The sequence below is a fragment of the Pteropus medius genome, unplaced genomic scaffold (genome assembly GCF_902729225.1).
Source record: "Pteropus medius unplaced genomic scaffold, Ma_sr-lr_union100, whole genome shotgun sequence".
NCBI lineage: Eukaryota > Metazoa > Chordata > Mammalia > Chiroptera > Pteropodidae > Pteropus > Pteropus medius.
Window position 1 is genome coordinate 1,378,472 of NW_024344253.1, and position 19,739 is coordinate 1,398,210.

Sequence of the window (19,739 nt, forward strand, 5' to 3'; positions counted from 1 at the left end):
AAGGGAAAAAAATCCAAACCATCTGGAACAATTACAGCAATAGCTCTTAGTCTGGAAGAGCAGACCAGCAGCCCATATTTGGTTTGTTTTAGAGGGTTCATTCTTTAAAACAAATAGATAATTTCCAATGAGCAAGGTTTTTTGTTTAGCTTTCTTATATCTAAAGTCCATTTCTAAACGTGAAGGTTTTAGTTCAAAGCAAGCACCAAATCTCATTTTAGCAATGGCTACATTGCATAACACGAATGCTTTGATTTCTCCCCTCTAAGTTGAAGAAGTTGTCACAAAACACCAACAAATTCAAAACAGCTCTCAAAATGACTTTCGTTAAAGGCAGATTCCTGAACTATTCATCTGTGTTAAAATGCATTTTGCCTTGAATCATATGTCATGTTGCCAGCAAAGAGTTGTTTCCATGCCAACTCGTTTGCAACACGGGGGAAAAAATCAAAGCTACTAACATCTGGAAGATGTCAGCCCTGATGTAAGCCACTTGCAATGAAAAACACAGGACTGCGAGTGCCTGCCAAAGAAACCGTACGTACAGGGTAGCATTTTATAATATCATTACCTAACAATACATTACTCTTCCTTTTTTGGTTGTTTTCTTGATCTAAACTCTATTCCAGAAAAGGTTTCCAGCAAAAAAAAAAAAAAAAAAAAAGAGAGAGAGAAAGAAAGAAAAAAATTAATATGCTTCATACGCAGTGCTTCTCTCTTAAAGCCGGCACATTTTTCTGACATGAGCACTTTAACAAGCCACTTTATTTCAGGCATAGTGTTAAAAGTGGAACAGGAAACAATTGTTTCACTTTCTACACCTTTTTCTTTACATCTGTGGTCTTGCAAAGTCTCTTTTATTAAAAGACTATCAATGAGATAAATGAGACCTAGTGACGCAAACAATGAATTTCATTACCGGCAATTCTACATACTTAATTCTTCTCCTACATATTTCTGGGGGTTTTTTATCCATGTGTGTGTACACTCAATGTGCATGCACATATATGCATCTGTCTGTCTTAAAATAAAACAGATTAATTTATTCATTTCCTAAGTAAAAGAGAATGCCACCAGGCAGAGTGGCTCCTTGCAAATGGTACTCTATGGTCAAAGCACCTAAGGACATCACATTTCGAGATGATGCCTCATGCTGTCAGAACAGCTGAGGTCCTTTAACAGGTAACAAGGATCCACCAACCACTTAACTGATAGTGGAGAAGCTCAGGCATTTCATGTAATGACTCAAAAATGAAACATAAGTTTATACTGAGCCTTAGCAGATTATAAGCACACAGGGGTTGTGTTCATAGAAATAGGTTATGTTCCTTCCATTTCATTACTCAAGCAGGACCTCAGACTCTCCTCCAAGTCCTCTCTTTCTCCTGAATATTTCTGGGTGTGTGCAGAGTATGCCTCATCCAAGCGCTCAGGAAAGCTCCACTCAACTGTACTGTCAACAGTGCCTTCCTTCTGCTGCTCTGCTTGCTTTCACCCAAGACACCAGGTCTGCCACCACACACTGCTGCCAATGGGTTAGGGTTTCAGTGTGTGAAAGCTTCACTAGTGTCCATTACAAGGTAGGACATCTCCTTGTTAGGGTCCTCCTCCACTGGGAGCACACTTGGTGTTATTTGTGGCCAGAATATTTGGTGAAACAATTTTTAAGCACTTGAAAGAAAAAACTTCTGCTATCCATGGGACTCATACAGGATTCCAGTGGGACCTGGGCCAGAACTGATCCATGAGATAAATTCCCTGTGACAGTGACTGTACTGTGTCTCCCCTTCCCTGAAGACATTCACATCCTCTTATTGAGTCAACTTACTCTTGTCCGGCTCCTCTTCATTTGAAATGAGTTCTTTCCCAAGAAGCTCATCAGTCTCATTTACAAAAAAGTATCTGGCAGATCCATCCCACCAGTTGACCAGACACTCAGGTAGCTTGCAGTGCTACCTGGTTTATGTAGATGAGAGTCAACCACAGGGTGGTCAGAACATTGGTTGCTTTCAGAGGCCCAAGGTCTCTTGAGGCATTTGCAGAGCGGACTTTTCTTTAGGAATAGTCCTGGATAATTCCAGGCCCTCCACTATGGGCTCTCACCATCGTTGCAAGTGGATGGTGGACACGTTCTCGAAACAAATATGTTCTCCCTCTCTTTCTAAAAAGACAGACCTCTTGAGCGATCCTGTGCTCTTAACATTTGACCTTCCTGATCCCTTGCTCACAGCTGCATTGCAGTCAGATTTCTTGTTCCAGTTCCTTTCCTGACTTGCAGGCTCATCCTCATCCTAGGCTTTGCAGCTAAACCTGCCCTTACCATTGAGTGGGAGGAGAGCCCTCATCCAATAACCCAAGTGATTCTCCATCATGCCATTTATTCAAGAACCACGTCTCTTCCACATCTGAAACAAGTCCCTACCTTGCAGTTCTAGTTCATATCTGTCTTGCTCTTCTCAATCCCTTCTTCTTCTCAGGAATCCTGCTGCTAAGCATGTGTGAACAGGCCTGAGAAACAGACATCTACTGCCTCCTCCCCACTACAAGTTTCTCTGCCCAGTGTCTGCTCCCACACTCCCACCTCTCCCATCTGCTATGTCTGCTCACCTCCTGACAGGCCGTGAGTGACTTTCTGGGACATTTTCTCCACATACTGCTAAGTTTGCACTGACCCACTGCCTCACCCCCAGGGCTATGCCTGGTTTCTAGTTATCAGCCCTGATGTCTGGTCTGCCCCCACTGCCTCCTGACCTCAGAATGCAGGTTCAGACGATGAAGTCCCTCAGATTCCTACCTAGTTATTGGAGCATCTCGGCCTTGGCTGATGAAAGCAGTGGAGCACCTCAGAGAAGCCAGACATGGAAGAGAGATCACACAAGCCATTAGGCCCCATTCAACTGGCAAAGAGATGTTATTTCATCCATGCAGTAACTTAAAAATATATGTATCAATCTTGAAATTTGATAAATCTCACACAAAATCCCTGATTCCTGGTTTTCTTCAGAAATCAGAAGCTCTCGCAGTATGGGCTCAAAGCTTCTCATGGTAACAATCAGCCAGAAGTGAGCAGAGGCTCCCCAGGAAACACGTGTCCCCCAGTGCACAACAGAACTCAGCTTACCCTATGCAAGGAAGGCCGTCGAGCATAACCCTGGCACTGCTGGCTTTCTAACAGTAGAGAACCATTTCTCTGTACCTCCGTCTCTATCAAAAGTAGGAAAATAAACAAAAGAAAGAAAAGTACATGTTTTAGAAGAAATGCGCAAGAGAGAGACTATGTGGCTATGGGTGTGTGTGTGTATGCATGTAAGGGAAGAACAGTCTTTCGTGTCTAATAAATAGAATGTGTAAGTGTCACTATTTCTTACAAACTGTCTCCATCACCCATTTAACGGTTATCCTGATCCAGCCCCTAGCTGGAAAGATTGATAGGGCTTCTGCAACCAAGTCTGGTTCTATAAATACTTCAAATAAATAGCTACCTACACATTATGATTTAAGAACCAATGAAAATTGGCCTTTTCATCAAGAATTTTCTGAACAGCTGGGTCATGCCTTACCCCCAATCCCTCAGCACCAACAGCACAGATGCACTCGCCATGATTAGCACTATTAAACTCATTCAACCAATATGTACTAAGCTCCTCTATGTGCTTGGCACGGAACTGTGCACTTTACATAATTATATTTACTATCATTTATGGAGGGCCTACTGTGTACAGGGCACTCTACCAATCCCTTTCCAAACACTGTGTTATTTATAATACTTCAAGGTAGTGATTATCCCCACCTTATAGTAAAGAAGCTTGTGCTCAGGAAGCTATACCAGCGGCCTATGGACACACTTTGAAAATGGGGTGTCAAGACACAAACCCAGGCTGGTGTAAGTTTAAATACCATTCTCTTTTAGAAGAATAGTGTACTGTTTGTTTAGGTAGCCAAGTCTCTGTACATTGCTCAAAGTTGAATATTATACACTTTAACTATAACATAAGAGATGGCTTCATATGAATCTGTGTACCACTTTACCTTGTAGACTCCCCTACAAAAAAAGAGCAATCGACTGACCCTACAAGTCCCAGCCTGGTTGTTTAAAAGGCTTTATTTCTAATTTTTAAAATAACTTCAGTATGTTACAATACTGCAAAGAAGCTGAGATTTCTTATAATCTGACTTCTAACTGAATTCTCCATTTCGGGGTGGCACTTAGCCTTCCATAATGCTATGATCGGCATTTTATAGGTGAGTTCACCTCCGCATGTTAATAAATAGCAGCAGAAACCCGTATGTAGTAGCACAATGGGAAAAAGTAATAAAGCTGTTCATTACCCTTGACTCTTCTGCTCCCTTGCCCTTGTTTTCCCATCGCACGTGGCCAGAAATTGAATTGATATTGAATTTGCTCCACTTGTGTAATACTATTCATACATGCTTTGGTAATTCATTCACTTCACTCACATTTCACCTTTTGTCATTTCAATCACTTTAAATCTGCTTTGGCCTCTTTCACATTCAGTCTACTAAGTTCCTGGGCATGAGTAGAAGATTTATTAACTTTATTTTCTGGGCTTCTGGTTCCAGTAGAAATAATCTCGTCAGGGGATGGGTTTAGATATTGACATCACGGCTAGGCCTGAAATAAGACCTGAAGAGTAGATGGATGCCAGTGCCCTGGAGTGGACCCTCCAAAGCAGGCACACGGTCAGGAAGGGTGGCCTGCAGCCCTTAGCAACGCTATCACGAGGTGGCTAAATGTTCAGCCTGTGTCATCAGATGAACAGAGTTCACATCCTAGAGTGCCATTTTCTACCATGGAACTTTGACTAGTGACTTATCCTCCACATGCCTCAGTTTCCTCATCTACAAAATACATGTAGTAATAGCATTAACCACATAAGATTGTTCTGAGGATTAAAAGAGAAAATCTACATTAAATACTTAGTTCACAATACATAGTCAATAAAGATGCATTATTATTTTTATTATGGTGAAGCCATGAAAATGTAGAGCTAATCTCTCTCTTTGGAGGCAGGGAATGCACTGATAGAAATATGAAAAAGACCTAAAAACTATATTATTTCAACACTGTCATGGACATAAAAACAACAAAAATGCTTCATTAAAACAATTGTTTATTCATCTAAAAATCAACAGTTTCATTTAGTGAACAAACCCGGTTGTCCTCCAATATCATCTTTAAATGTTATAAACACTGAGTATAAAATTTCCTTTAATGAAATAATGGGTCGGTCCTTTAACTGATTCAAGCTTTCGGGTCTCTCTTAATTTCTGTCTGTACAGCTTTAAGATAATCATTCCTTAGGCCTGCTACCTGTTATGAAAGGGGCATAATTTTTACTCCTTGAGTTCTTAAATTTTAGAAATTTGATGAATGAATCACAATTTTATAAAGTCATTTATAACCTACTTTCCCTTTCTCTGTACTAATTTCTCTGTCTTGAGTGTAAAGGCAGAACTGAATAAACAAAGACAAATCGATGAACCAAAGCATATTAAGTCCAAGGCAATGTCATAGGAAGGACATGGTTGACTTCTTGGGATCCAAAATGACAGTGACATTGACACGGGGATGATCGACTCAGGTAGTGCTTACAGTAGGAATAACAGATGAAGAGACACCGAGTCTAAATGTAGTTATATTTCAGAATTAAGCCAGGTTTAGCAAATTGTGTAGATTAAAGGAAGCTGGGCAGAAAATTCTAAAGGTAACTGGTTGTTCTAATGAAGATATGAAGCAAAGTGACTTGAATATTTGATGGCAGCCGAGTACTTTCCTATCTTAAGAAAACAGAGTCTGTTACTGCAGCCCTGAGTCTCGAAAGGCAGAAGTGATCTCCTCATTGATTCAAGATCACTGATGTTTATATCTGTGGATAAAGCTGTATATGCCGGCCAGACCCAAGGGTCTCTCAGGAATCCAGTCCGATAGAAGCTACTCCCTTGGAATCTTCATGTTCCATTTGTCAAAATCTCCCTTCTTTACACCCTGACATAGATGTTTCTTTGGTAACAAAGGCTTCTAAACAATCCATAAGTCTAGCCAATTTGTTTATTCTCATCAGAAGCACTTATAGGACCTTGATCAACCAAAACCTGCCCATCTCCAGCCCTTTTCCAGGTCAATTAGAGCTTTCTGGAAGTGTAGTGACCAGAACATGTTCTTCCTCACGGTAATATTATACTTTCTATTTTCGTTCTAATACACTTCTTGGTGATGCCAAGAACACTCTGGCCTTTTTTTTTTTCCTGCAGCTATGTACAGTCTTCAGGACCTAAGGCTCCGTGGTCCCTTAGAAGCAATTCAATCCAGCCACTATTTATTGAGTTCTTATAGAAGATGAAAAAAAAGTAAAAGGCTCAGTCTTGGCCCTACATGCCCTCAAGTAGCTATAATTTTCATGAAACCATAAACTCACAAACACCTTAAATACCCAACAAAGCAATAAAGCAATAAGTATCAGAGATTAGATTGTAAATATTACAGAAATTCAAAAGAATCCCAGTACTTTTATTCTAAAGCAATTATATTGCTGGGGTATAGTAATAATAATGCAATTATTCAATAAATGGGACATAATAAAATAGAATAAATTGAGTGATTATCTCTGCTATTAGTTGTGGTTCAATGGTAAAATATTTGACCACAATCTTATTGTTATTTTACATTCTCATGGGACACTCAGACAAAGACAGACTGATTAATATTAACTAAAGCTTTGGTACTTCTAACCTGGACAGGTAGGCTATCTTACATGTGAGCAGATGAATTTCTTTTACATCACAAGCCTCAGACTTAACCAGAGATGGCAAATGCAGAGCATAAGTACTTCTCCACCTCCTAAAATCAATATTACTGCTAGATCACAGCCTTTCTTCACTAAGTACAGAAATTGCTCCAGAATTTTTCTCATTTCAGCCTTCCTCATGGCCATCACTACCAATCAGAAAACAGTATTGAAAACTGATACCTGCCTGTCAATCTGACCTCAAGTTCAAGCATGTTTAGCCCATATTGCAGCCTGGAAACAGGGGTAAAGCCTCTAGCATTCTAATAAATTCTTGGGATGCTTTCTATCTTTATGACTCTAACAACTGCAAATCAGTAACAATTAGAGGCATTTCATCATGAAAAATCTTTATTTCCAAATAGAAGTGGAAGACATGAGTATAGTCTTGGTCTAATATGTCAATTGTGACAAAAAATACATGATGTGCTCTGATAATGGGAAAGAAGTTTACTAAGTGACCACATATTAAGAGGCACTGTATTTAGCAGGGTTCTCCAGAGGAACAGGTAATATAGGGTTGTGCGTATATAGAAAGATTAATTTTAAGGAATTGGCACCTGTGGTTATGGAAGCTGGCAAGTCCAACGAAGGTAGGCAGGCTGATGACCACGAGAAGAGCAGATGTTACAGTTCAAGTCCTAAGGCCACCTGCTGGCAGAACACCTTCTTGGTCAGGGGAGGTCAGTCTTTGTTCTATTAAGGTCTTCAACTGATTGGATGAGGCCCACCCACCTTATGGAGTGTAATCTGCTTTACTCAAACCAATAAATGTTCATCTTATCCAAAAAATACCTTCATAGAACATATCTAGAATGGCATTTGACTAAATATTTGGGCACCATGGCCCAGTCAAGTTGACGTATAAAAGTAGCCATCACAAGCATTTAAGCTTCCATAGTGAAACACCTACACAGCCACAGTGGGTGATTTGGTGTTGATGTTCTTCTCTCTGGTACTTTTCATTAACCAAAGCTTTTTTATTTGTTAGGCAAAGGTGACCCATATCAAAAAATGTACAAAATTTAAACTTACAATTGCAACAGATTAATATTATCTGAAAGTTTACAGTCTATTCTCTATATCCAAACAAATACTTCTTTTAGTATTTTTTTTATTTCATCAAAGTGGTGATCTCATGTAGTTTCACTGTTATATGGGAGTAAAAAAATAAAACTCTAAACAATATGAATGTCAATTTTTTGGTATACTAATTTTTTATAAAGTTTTTTCTTTCAAATATTAACATGTAAAGGTATTTTCTAGAATAGGATACAAAATATAAAAAGGACTGTTCAAATCAATAAGAAAAAGACAAACAATAGGGGGAAAAAGATAGTACAAGATATAAAAAGGCAAATTTACATAAAAGAAAACCAAAATGGCTAACAAACTTACAGTGAAACAATTTATCAGTGTTCAGTAATATGAATTACCTACCACAAGATACCATTTCATATGGGAAATGCCATCAAAATTTTAAAATTCTGATAGCATTGAATGTTGGAGAGAATATGGAGTGGCAGGTACTCTTTTTTTTTTTTTTTTTTTTTTTAGAATCACATGTCAATATATTTTTTTTAAATCTCAAAAATATTACGTTAAAGAAAAAGGTCATTGTGGAAGAAAGATTTTTAGCACACACAACAATACTCTACATTATTAATGTATGCACTGTAAGTAGAGAAAGAGGAAACATCTAATTTGCCAGGAAATAAAAGAGGAAACATGATCAGGTTGGGGCTAAAATGACTTCAACTAAAACTGGATTTCTTTTTTTAATTTAAAAGAATAAGTGAAGCAAATGTGACAAAATGCTTACATATGTTTAGTCTGAGTAGTGATATACACATGGTATTATTCAAATATTCTCTATATTTTTCTGATATTTGAGATATTCTATAATTATTTTCCAAATAATATTCAAGGTATCATAAGACTTTTCCTCAAAGTTTGTGTGTTAGCTTGTTTTATTTTCTCAAAGTAACTTTTATCTAAGAGAGGTAAATACAGAAAATGTACCCTCTTTGGAAATTCCGCCATAGTCAGACAAATAAGGCCATTTTCGACCTTCTTATAGGTGGACAACAGTACTCTTCTCCTCCTCAGAGCTCCCTTCCTCCCGGAACCAAGGACCTTTCTTTGTGTTTGCTTTGTGTTTTTTTTTTCAAACTTCTGCCTCTAAAGTCACTGGTGTTTTGTTTTGTTTTGTTTTTTTTAACCAAACCAGCCTTGGATGTACTTTTCCCCACATCCTTTCCTCAGCCTCTTCTGTGTTACTTCAGGCCATGAGTGTTGGATTAATATCAAGGCCCCAGTTTGGACTAGACAGGCAGCAAAAAAATCAAATGTTCACTTTAGAGTTTATTATTGGGAAGTAGATTCATTACTTAGTCATTCATATTCTTGGGTTTCATTTAGGTATCTCGGTTTCCACAATATAATATGAAAATAATGCCACTTCTAACTGAATCGGTTTGCTTGGGGCATTAAAACAAAATTTTGGAATTGTTGGAAGAGCACCAAACAGGTCAGTCTTTGTCTTCTCTTTATTCCTCGACTTTGTTCAGTCCGTCCCATTGATTCATTAATTCATTCAATGAACAAATTCTCATTCTGCACCTACCACGTGCAAAAACTGTTACGAACTCAGGAATTCAAACATGCTAAGTTGTTCTTTTTCACCTGGTATATAAGCTAATAGAAAAAAACATAAATTCTTCAGTAGGAATAAAAGATGTTTTTATCCACAAGGACACTTCAAATACACAGAATAGACTCTAAGATCACATGAAGTAATAGGTGAGGAAAAAATTTAAAAGCTGATAGCACGTATTATGCAAAGAACTAACGAGTTAAAAGCAATGTTGTCTGACAGCGGAAGAGAGCACATTGCACTCTGCTCAATAGCAGGGGTGGTCAGACTTTGTGAATTAATAAACCAGTGAAATTTCTCTCCCAAATGATACATAATGGCCAAATTTTATTTTCCAAATAAAATTATTAAACTAACAAATAAATAAATCTTACCATAGTCTATTACCAAATTCAGTCAGACGAAAGTACATATAAGACATAATGTCTTAATCTGTTTGGGCTGCTGTAACAAAATACCGCAGACTTGGGGATTACGAACAACAGAATTTTATTTCTCACAGCTCTGGAGGCTGGAAGACTGAGATCGGAGCGGCCGCAGGGTCAGGTGAAGGCGCTCTTCCGGGTCGCAGACTTCTCATTTATCTTCGCGTAGCGGAAGGGGACTAGGGAGCTCTGTGGGGTGTCTTTTATAAGGGCACTAATTCCATTCATGAAGGCTCCACCCTCACGACTTGTTCACCTCCTAATACCATTGCATTGGGGATTAGGATTTCAACACATGAATTTTGGGGGACAAAAACTTTCAGACTACCACAATTATAGAATTAAAAGTAATATTTCAATGTATGGACTATTCCTTCATTTTGTTATGATTTCCTATAATGTCATGGGAATGACACAGTTTCACTTATTCAATAAACATGCCTAGCATTTTCCAAGAAGTACTTCAAGGATTTGTATATATCCATGAACAAAATAAAGGTTCTCATTCTCAATTCTGAAAAAGAAATAGTTTATGATGATTAATTTAGCCTGAAATACGAAATCCACTTTCCACACTAAATCACAGAATTTTATTCTAAAATTAAATTCAGATCTTAAATGAGAGTAAATAAAACTACTCTCTATTTGTAAAATACAAATGTCTTATTCCAAGGTAAGTAGTAAATTTAAGGCTGAAGACAGCAAACTACACTCAGTTGACAGAATATATAATAGAAATTTCTTTTGATATTAACTGTATTGTTTCCATTTTCTTTATAGTTATGCATATTTCTGGCTGAGCAGATATAATGATTTGATTGTTATTAATATTTCTGTTGAACCTGGGATAGGTCACTTTCTGATGTACCTCCATAATAAAAAATTTTTGTTATTATTATTATTCATCTTTTGTTCATATTGGAACCTTATTTTTATTAGTCATATCAATTTTCTGAGGTTATTACCTGATGATCTTCACAAAGATTTCATTTTTACAAGTAATCTTGAGTCAACGTCTACCTTTTCTAAAAATACTGTCATACATGCTATCTGCCAAACTACATCTATCAGAATTCTCTTAGTTTCCTTAAAATTTATGAATTTTCGATTAACTAATATGTGGTATGAGTTAAGAATACACGTAGATATTCAATGATCCCTTGAGTTCTCTGTTTGTTTTTATCATCAAAAAAGCTTTCCTCCATCTGTTCTTCATTCAAAGGAGATACCCCTATTTTTCTAGCGCAATTCTCAATACTTTTACCTCATCTTAAAACAGAGATACACACTATAGTAGCCAGAAAGGTAACAGAAATGAATGTTCATGAACTTAACCTATAAGACAGTAGCAAATTATGGAGGTTATGATAGAATTGGAGCACATATGCCCTTCTAAAGACATTCAAAGGTGTACCATTATTTTAAAACCCTGTTCATGACCAAATCAAACACATCAGCAGATGTGGCTTTCAGGTAGGTCTGCATTTTGCAGTGTATCTGAAATACTGCTTGCCTAGATTATAATGACATATTTGGCACACTTGGCAAATCCCCAGGTTCCAACTCTCGTTGTATAAAATGAGTACTATTAAATAACCAATAAGGATGTATTTTATTGTTCTAGTACTATGCTATCTACTATGATTTAATCGAAAGAAGTATAAAGTATGGCTTCTTTCCCTAATGAAAGAGAATAGAAAGGAACAGTTATTTTGAACCTGCTACATGCAAAACATTATACAAATATAAAAGAAATAGCATTTCTTTTAATTTTCACAACCCCACTATTAGCTACTATTTGTTCCAGTTATTCATTCATTCGACAGATATTTAAGAAGTGCAACAACATACCTAAGCACTTTGCTAAGGACCGGAATTTTAAAGATGATGGAAACTAAAGGCAGAAAAATTAGGAATTTTCCTCAATGGCCAGGATGCAACGTTATACCTTCCTGATCCCAAAGCCTATGGTCTTTCCCCCAGAGGGAAGCACAGAAGGAAAAGTATGAGCTCTGACTAAATCCAATCTGATTTTGAATTCTACACTAGCACGTTATAGCTACATCTCTCTCTACCTCTGTGTTGCATTTCTTACTGTCCCTCTCAAAGTATTGTGGCAATGAAAAGGGCTTTATAACCAGTCCTGGCTTTTTGATGGATAGAGAAAAACTTCCAAGCTGAATTCTTACTAAAATTATTTTCCCTCTGTGAAAAAGTCATTGATTCTGAAACTTCCTGTGCAGCCATATCAAAGAACTCCTTGCATTTGAAAACTAAGGTTGTGCTATTTAATTGTTTCTAGCATATTTAGGTTGAGCTGTAACCTCAGAACTTTTCTCATATTTGCATACATATATATCATATATCACATTTTTTATGTATGTGTGTATATATATGTATTATCAGCAATGAGCTGGACATTGTCCAACATGAATAAATAGTTTTGCTTTTGAAGTTATTGTTTTATGATTAACATAATAGATCCGGCTATTTTTATTAGAGCCATTTACATGTTTTGGTGTACACTAACTATTAACCATCAACAAAACTGGTTTGTTTAAGACCTTATACTGGTAGGATGTTAACTAAAGACCAAAAATTCTTGAAGCACAGAGGCTAAAGCTCCTCTGTTTATTTACTTATTTTTAATCCATTGCAGCACAGGGAAAAGATTTGATGAATGAGTGAGTGGGGATATAGATAAAGAGGCTAGTCCTTCTCCAGATGGTCTCTAAATTTGAACAAGTCATTTTTTAAAGAAAGCCCATATCTCAGAGATTCATTTTCTCTCCTGTTTGACAAATTTCAAATGTTTCAGGACATGATACAGTGCCCTGGCATTCAATCAAACTTTGATGGATGGAGAGAAGTGGGTATATATTTGGAACAGAAGCACTTGTAATTGAATGTTGTGTTACTGTTAGTAAAGTTCCATGGGCTAGGCATTAAAGAAAATAAATAAAAATATTAACATCAAAGTGTCATTTTTAGAAAATTATTGAAGAACTTTTTCTAGAAGAAAGGAAGATACATTGTGATTTTATCCACTAGAAGAATTTGGTGGTACTTACACTTCAGTTTTTATCAGTTATTACTTTGTTGATCATATTTATATTTCTTAATGTAGCATCCAGTTTATATCCTCCAGGGCACATTTCATCTGGTTTATATTGAGCTAATTGGCCATTTTCCTCTGTGTTGACCTTATTTCTCATCTTCAGCCATTATCTGCAAATACCCCTGTTTGAACTCTAAGCTGTTTGGATAATGACCTGATTTTGTCTATTAGCTTTTCACAGAAAGAAGAACTGACATTGCCCTAGAGGAAGCATAACTGCCCTCTGCCTATTGTCATTCTTGTCGGCATCATACAAAGCACTTCATTTATTTTTTGTTCTTGCTTCGCCTCTCCAGAATAAACCCATAAAGCTGATTTGTCCTGAGCTGATTAAGTATCAACGAAGCTAGAAATTTTCACATCTTCTACTTCATTTAGCTTTAGCCCCATACGAGGCTTTGAGTCTTTTTCCTATATGTGTACTGCAGCTATACTGATAGCTTCTTCCAAATTACTGAGCAATTTCCCAAGATAATAACTAACATTATTGAGTGTTTATCATGAGTTCATCATTACTCCTGGATTACTTTATTTAATCCTTACAACGACCCAAAGAAGTAGGTATTAAAATACGATGCTTGCAGGGCAACTATTTCAAGCCATCATGCCTTTACACAATTCCTTGTTTTTCAGTCATTATTCCCCTCATTCCCTCCACAGCCCTGGCAAGCTTCTATTTAACCTTGAAAACCCATCTCAGATGCTTTGTCTGTGAGCTCTTACTGAATCCACCCCAAAGAGTCCGTCATTACTTTTTCATGCTAAAAATATACTACCAACTACAAAACTGAAGTACTATTATCTCACACTTCATGACTTTTTTTTTTTCCACATCTGCTTCCTTTACCAAATTGTAATGACTTTGAGAGCCAGGACTTGAATCATTTACCTTTAAGTCCTCATCTTGGACATCTAAGAACTGGCCCATCTCATGGTTACTTTCTATCCACTGCTCTGCTTCTTGATTATGAATCATAATTTTCTGTTTCTTTGTATTATATCTAGTAATTTTTTGATTGAATATTGGGCATTGTTGCTAATACATTGTTGCTAATACATTCTGTCATCTTCTGAGAGTATTTATTCTTATGTTAGCAGACAGTTCAATAGCTGGATGGTGGTCACTGAATACTGGAGTAACTAGGTTTTATGCTTTGTTATCAGGGTCTGTGAAAAGTCTAATGTGTTTCTCAAGCACTTTCATCCAAACTCTCTCCTCTGAAGGTCTTATTGGATTTTAGGCTTTGTTAAAGAGGGTTCTAACGTAAGCTTTACTTTACGTTGTGGCTCATACTCCTAAGGTATGGTTTTTCTAATATCTCAACTTAGTGTGAGGGTGTTATCAAGGTACTAAGATGATCTCTTCACTATGGCAGGGCCAGAATTCCAATGTTCACTGGCACCTCTCTTCCCATCATTGCTCATTCTAGTGTCCCTGTTCTACTCTCTAGTGAGTGTGGATATAGATAGCCCAGTCTTCAGGCACATATTCAAGAGGTTGCCACACAGAAACTTCTGATGTCCCCACTCTGCATAGTTACCTATCTCTGATGCTTTATCCTGCAGATAATAGGCATTTCGGCTGACTCAGATTTTGATCTTGGTTTCCTTAGCTCAATGAGGCCACCATGCTCTTCTCAGATGCCAGTTCTCTGTACCATTATTGAGAAATTGTCCCCAGGCAGAGAGCCGGGCAATCATGAGATTCATCTCTGGTTTCTCTTGTTCCCTGGATTGCAACATTGTGCCAGCTGTCGTCTAATGCCTGAAAATCGTTGCCTCGTATATTCTGAAGAGACTCAATTCTTTCATCTTCTAAAGAGTATTTTATAGTTGATTATGGCATGAGAAGTAGTCTGGTATCAGATATAATAGCATAGCTAGATGCAGAAATCTCTTATTATTTTTATTTCCCTAGTATTTATAAGTATCTAGCAAATAGTAAGTCTCTAATAATCAATAAATATATATTTAGCAAAGAATTGAAAGGATGATGTTTTTCAATGAGATATACTATTCTAGCTGAGTAATACTTTTATTATCCTATAAGATCATCAAATAGATTTTATTCTGAATTTAGTTAAATTAATTTACAAAAATTAATGGGGGGTGAGGAGAGAATTTTCTCTACTAGTTTTCAGTTGCTTTCATTTATTTATAACACAATTTTCTAGTCCTTTAATGAGAGACGGATAAATACTTAGGCAAATTAAAGTAAAAATCTAGGTTAACAGGAATGCCTCAGAGAATGGAATTTTCTGTTAATGTAATTTAGCCACCCAGTGAGGGTTAACAGAAAATCTTTCTATTTTGTTATTTATTAAAATGCTTATGGAATAAAGGAATTCACTTTTCTTTAGAAGACAGAGCCCTTTAACATACAGCAGATTTTAGATAGATTGTTCTTTCATCAGTGCCTTTGAATAACAATCCACCCTGTCCAGTCAAGGTGGACTCTAACACCTGAAATATGTTAATGGAAGGAAGAAACTTTCCAAGCAACTCCCCTAAGTTATAACTACACCAAATGTTAATTGGTAATCATATATAACATAGAAGCCTTAAGTAAATGAAAATATGAATAAACTAAGCCCAAGTTGAAGTGTGATTCCAGAGACAATTGTATATCTTCTCACAATACCTCTGATAAGCAAGACACAGTCTTCAACCTCAGATTTTGTAGAACAAATAGAGGCTACACACACTCTCCCTGTTTTCTGCCACACGATCGATCGATCGATCAGAGGACAAGCAATACCTCAGCCCTCCAGGATCCCTGAACTCTTCAATGATGCAAAGTGGCAACTGAAGGAATTGCAGACCAGCTCCTGTGGGGGAGCATACCCACATGCCGAACTTTGTTTTATTTCAGTTCCATCTCTTAAAAACAAATGACCAACCCGTCAGTTTGCTGACTGAGGAACAAAACATGTTTCTTTTTTAAAAAAGTTATTTTGAGATTTGTATGACTTCTTGAATCTGTAAATTGTGTGTTCCATCACTTCTGAAAAATTTTCGATCATTATTCTCTTCATATATGGGCTCCATCACATTTTTTTTCTCATATCCTATTCTCCATGAGTCTTTATCTCTCTTTTATATTTTCCATTTGTATATAGTTCCTTGATACAGTCTGGATAATTTCTCTTGATCTATCATCTAGCTTATTAATTCTCTCTTTAGCTGCTTTAAATTGTTTTCAAACCCCTCCACTGGGTATTTGTATTTAGTGCACTGTTATTCAAAGTGTAGTCTTCAGAGCTGTAGTGCTGATATCACCTGGGAGCTTTTTAGAAATGAAAATTCCTGAGCCCAGCCTCAGACCAACCAAGTCAGAATCTGTGAGAGTAGGGTCCAGGAATCTGTTTTCACAAGTTATGCAGCTAGTTTTCATGCACCTTGAAGTACAAGAAGCACTAATTTATAGTATTACATTTTTCGATTTTATAAATTCTATTTATTCTTTCTAAAAAATGCTTCGTAACAAACTTCATATGTGCTTTTCTCAGTTCCCTTTATCTTTTAGGTGGGACAGGATGACCAGAGTGAGCTGGAGTTGGGTACTTCCCTTCTCCCAGGTCCGCTAGGCTGTAATAAAACCCCAGCAGCTTAGGCTCTCATTAAATAATTTTTCCTAAGGGCAAAATCTTTGTTGAGAAGAATAAAATGCTCTGACATAGCTCAAGATGGCTCATTTTTCCATCACCCTGCCAGAAATACAATGGTATTTTTCTCCAGTGTTCATTGTGAGAACCAGGTCAAGCTCCTGGAGGTAAAACTCACAAAAGTATGGAGATCCCCTTATGATTGGGTCCCCCTAGAGTTTTTAACTCTCAGAATTGTTCACATTGAGTTTCCAACAATTCATCAATTACGTTTTAGTTTTCCCTATCCTGGTCTGGTTCTCATGTAGGTTGATACTTGTGAATTTCTGCATCGGAAAGTTGTGATTCTCTGTATTTGCCTGTTGGTCTCTCCAATTTGGGTGGCAGCTGTTTGCCTTGTTACCTCACTTCTCTTATGGATTTAAGAAGAGTTATTGATTTTTTAGTATGTGCAGCTTTTACTTGCTGTTAGGACATATTGATGACTTCCAAGCTTACTACATGCCAAACCAAAAATCTTTGGGGATCTGGGGATTATTGACAGAGTCTACATTTGTGTTGACTTGAATACTCTTCATATCTCTTTTTAGTTTATAAATATCTTTGCAAAAGAGAAACATTCTGTTAGTCCATTTATTAAAGCTTTCAGTTGGATTCACAACACTTTTTCAAAATTTTGTTAAACTTAAATCATCTTTGGAATATAAGAGTATTTCTTTTATCTCTACTAGTCCACTTGCCTGGTGAATTTTCCACATTGAAAAGATAAACTGATGGAACTCGAGATAGTTTCTCCCATTATGATATCAGAGTTATTTTCTGGCTCCTCTTTCAACTTTTTCATTTGTTCTTCTCCAATAATCTCTGAGGACGCTGTCTTTGCTCTTATCTTTGAGGTTAGACAGACTTCTTGTTTCTCTGAACTTGTCCCTTTGGGTTTTCTTCAGAGACTTTTTTTTTCTTTACTTATACAAATAATATCTCATATCCCCTGATTTCTTGAATTTTTACATGTAATTTTGATTATCCATTTGTCATCTCTTATATAAGAAGAGAAAAACTTAATGTAAGAATCTAGGGAAGATTTCCTATTGGCCTAATCCGTCATTAGCTATTAGATTCAAACAAGGGAGACTGATTTCCCTTTACTTACAGACTCACAATTTGGTGAACCCAATTCAACCCAGAGTGTTATTCATTTAGAAGTTACACCATTTAAAAATCTAGTGAAAATATAGTGGTAAAATTGAATGATTTATCATCAGTTGCCATCTGGATTCTTCTCATGAGAAAACTGAAGCTTTCATCATAGAACAATTTGCTATCAATTGGCTATTCTTAAATTTCAGAATTAAATATACAAAAAAAAGTATCCGTTGTGCTTCTAATAGCCGTTTTTTATTCTTTGCTTATTTTAGTTCTCTTGTTCTATGTTCTTATGTTAGGATTTTCTCAGTATTATGAGTTGGCACCTTTTAAATAATTGGGTACCTACTGATGTTTGGTGAATTTTTTCAATTTTTAATTTTCATTGATATACTGATGATGTCAAATATAAATTGGCTTCTCCACTTTTACAAAGGTATATGCTATCACAGCTTTCTGTTCTCAAGTGCTATGAAATGTTATAATTCTCTGTCACTGACCGTATTTTATTCCAGACCTTTAAATTCTTGGTAAATTTCCTTCTCCTATAAATACAATTTTAGATACGAATCATAAATGTTTACCCAGACAACCTAGAAAATAGCATGATTAATATCCAGTCCTTCAAGTATTTTAAATATTTAGCAAATTGATAGCAAAGGTTTATTCTTTATTTATGATCTAATTTTTAAAATTATGTCCCCTGGAAGTTTCTAGTTGAAGTAAATGTGGTGCTTAGATACGCTGTCTGTATTATACTCATAGTAGTGGTAACTCTTATTGAGCACTTATCATGTGATAGCAACCCTACATATAATTAATCCTTTCTTTAAGAAAACTGTTTTACAGATAAGGAGGCTAAGCTCTCAGAGATTAATTGATTTGCTCAAATTCAGGTACTATATGGAAGATTTATGATCTGAACTTGGATTTTTGCAACTGAAAAGCCTATGTTCTTTATACTGCATTACCTCTCCATGAAACAGGTAAGCCATCTCTTCAGTGATCATAATGTCTGATTAATACTCAACTCTCTACCTCATTTTTCCTGTATAGATTATTAATATGTGGCAGGACTAATGAACTTGGCACTGTAAATTCATATATTTAATCTCTAAGTGACTGATATAGATCACTGGATGGTCATTAACGCCATGCCATTAAATTACGTTGTAAAGATAGCTGAGATGAATGAATCATCTCCTAGGTGGGGGCATAGGGCATGGTGTTTCCAGCCATCCATGGTATTGAAAACCAGTTTCAGTCACAGGCTTGAATTGAGACTCTGCTCTACTACTTATTAGATGTGTGATGTCGCACAAAGCCCTTAACCTCTCTGAGCCTCTTTTTTCATATCTGTTAAATAGAAGTATAGAGATAGTGACCTCACAGTGTTGTCAAGAAGATTAAATGAGATAATGTGTGTGAAAGGGTATATAGCCTGAAGAGTACTCTATAATTTTAAGCTATAATTATTACTTTATTAGAGCAGTATTCACCAATAAAAATTCTTATGATACTGAGACTCTTTGGGAAAGAGAAATGTGTTGCATGTTACTGTTCTATTATTTAAATCTTTTCGCACTTGGACTCCTACATTGCTTTACAGTCTGGATCATGCTTAACTTTCTGTTTGCAACTTAACATCCTGCAAATGATTTATCACTTGCTTTACCATCTGTGCCTTCTACAAAATCTAGGTTACATTAGGATTTTTGTGTATTTAGTGTCCTGTGAAGATTTGACTAAGTATTTTTGGGATCTTGTAATGCAAGTCTAAATCTTTATTCTTCTTTCTATAATATTCTTCAATATCTTGGTATGCTTGAAAAGGAGTTTACGGATTACTCAATAATAATTAATAAGGTTTCGACTAGGACATACGCTAAATACAGTCAAGTCCCAGAGGGCAACACATACAGCATGTCGCAAGTCTGTCACAGTATGTATGATTTATGTATGTAAATACTAGGTCATAATCAG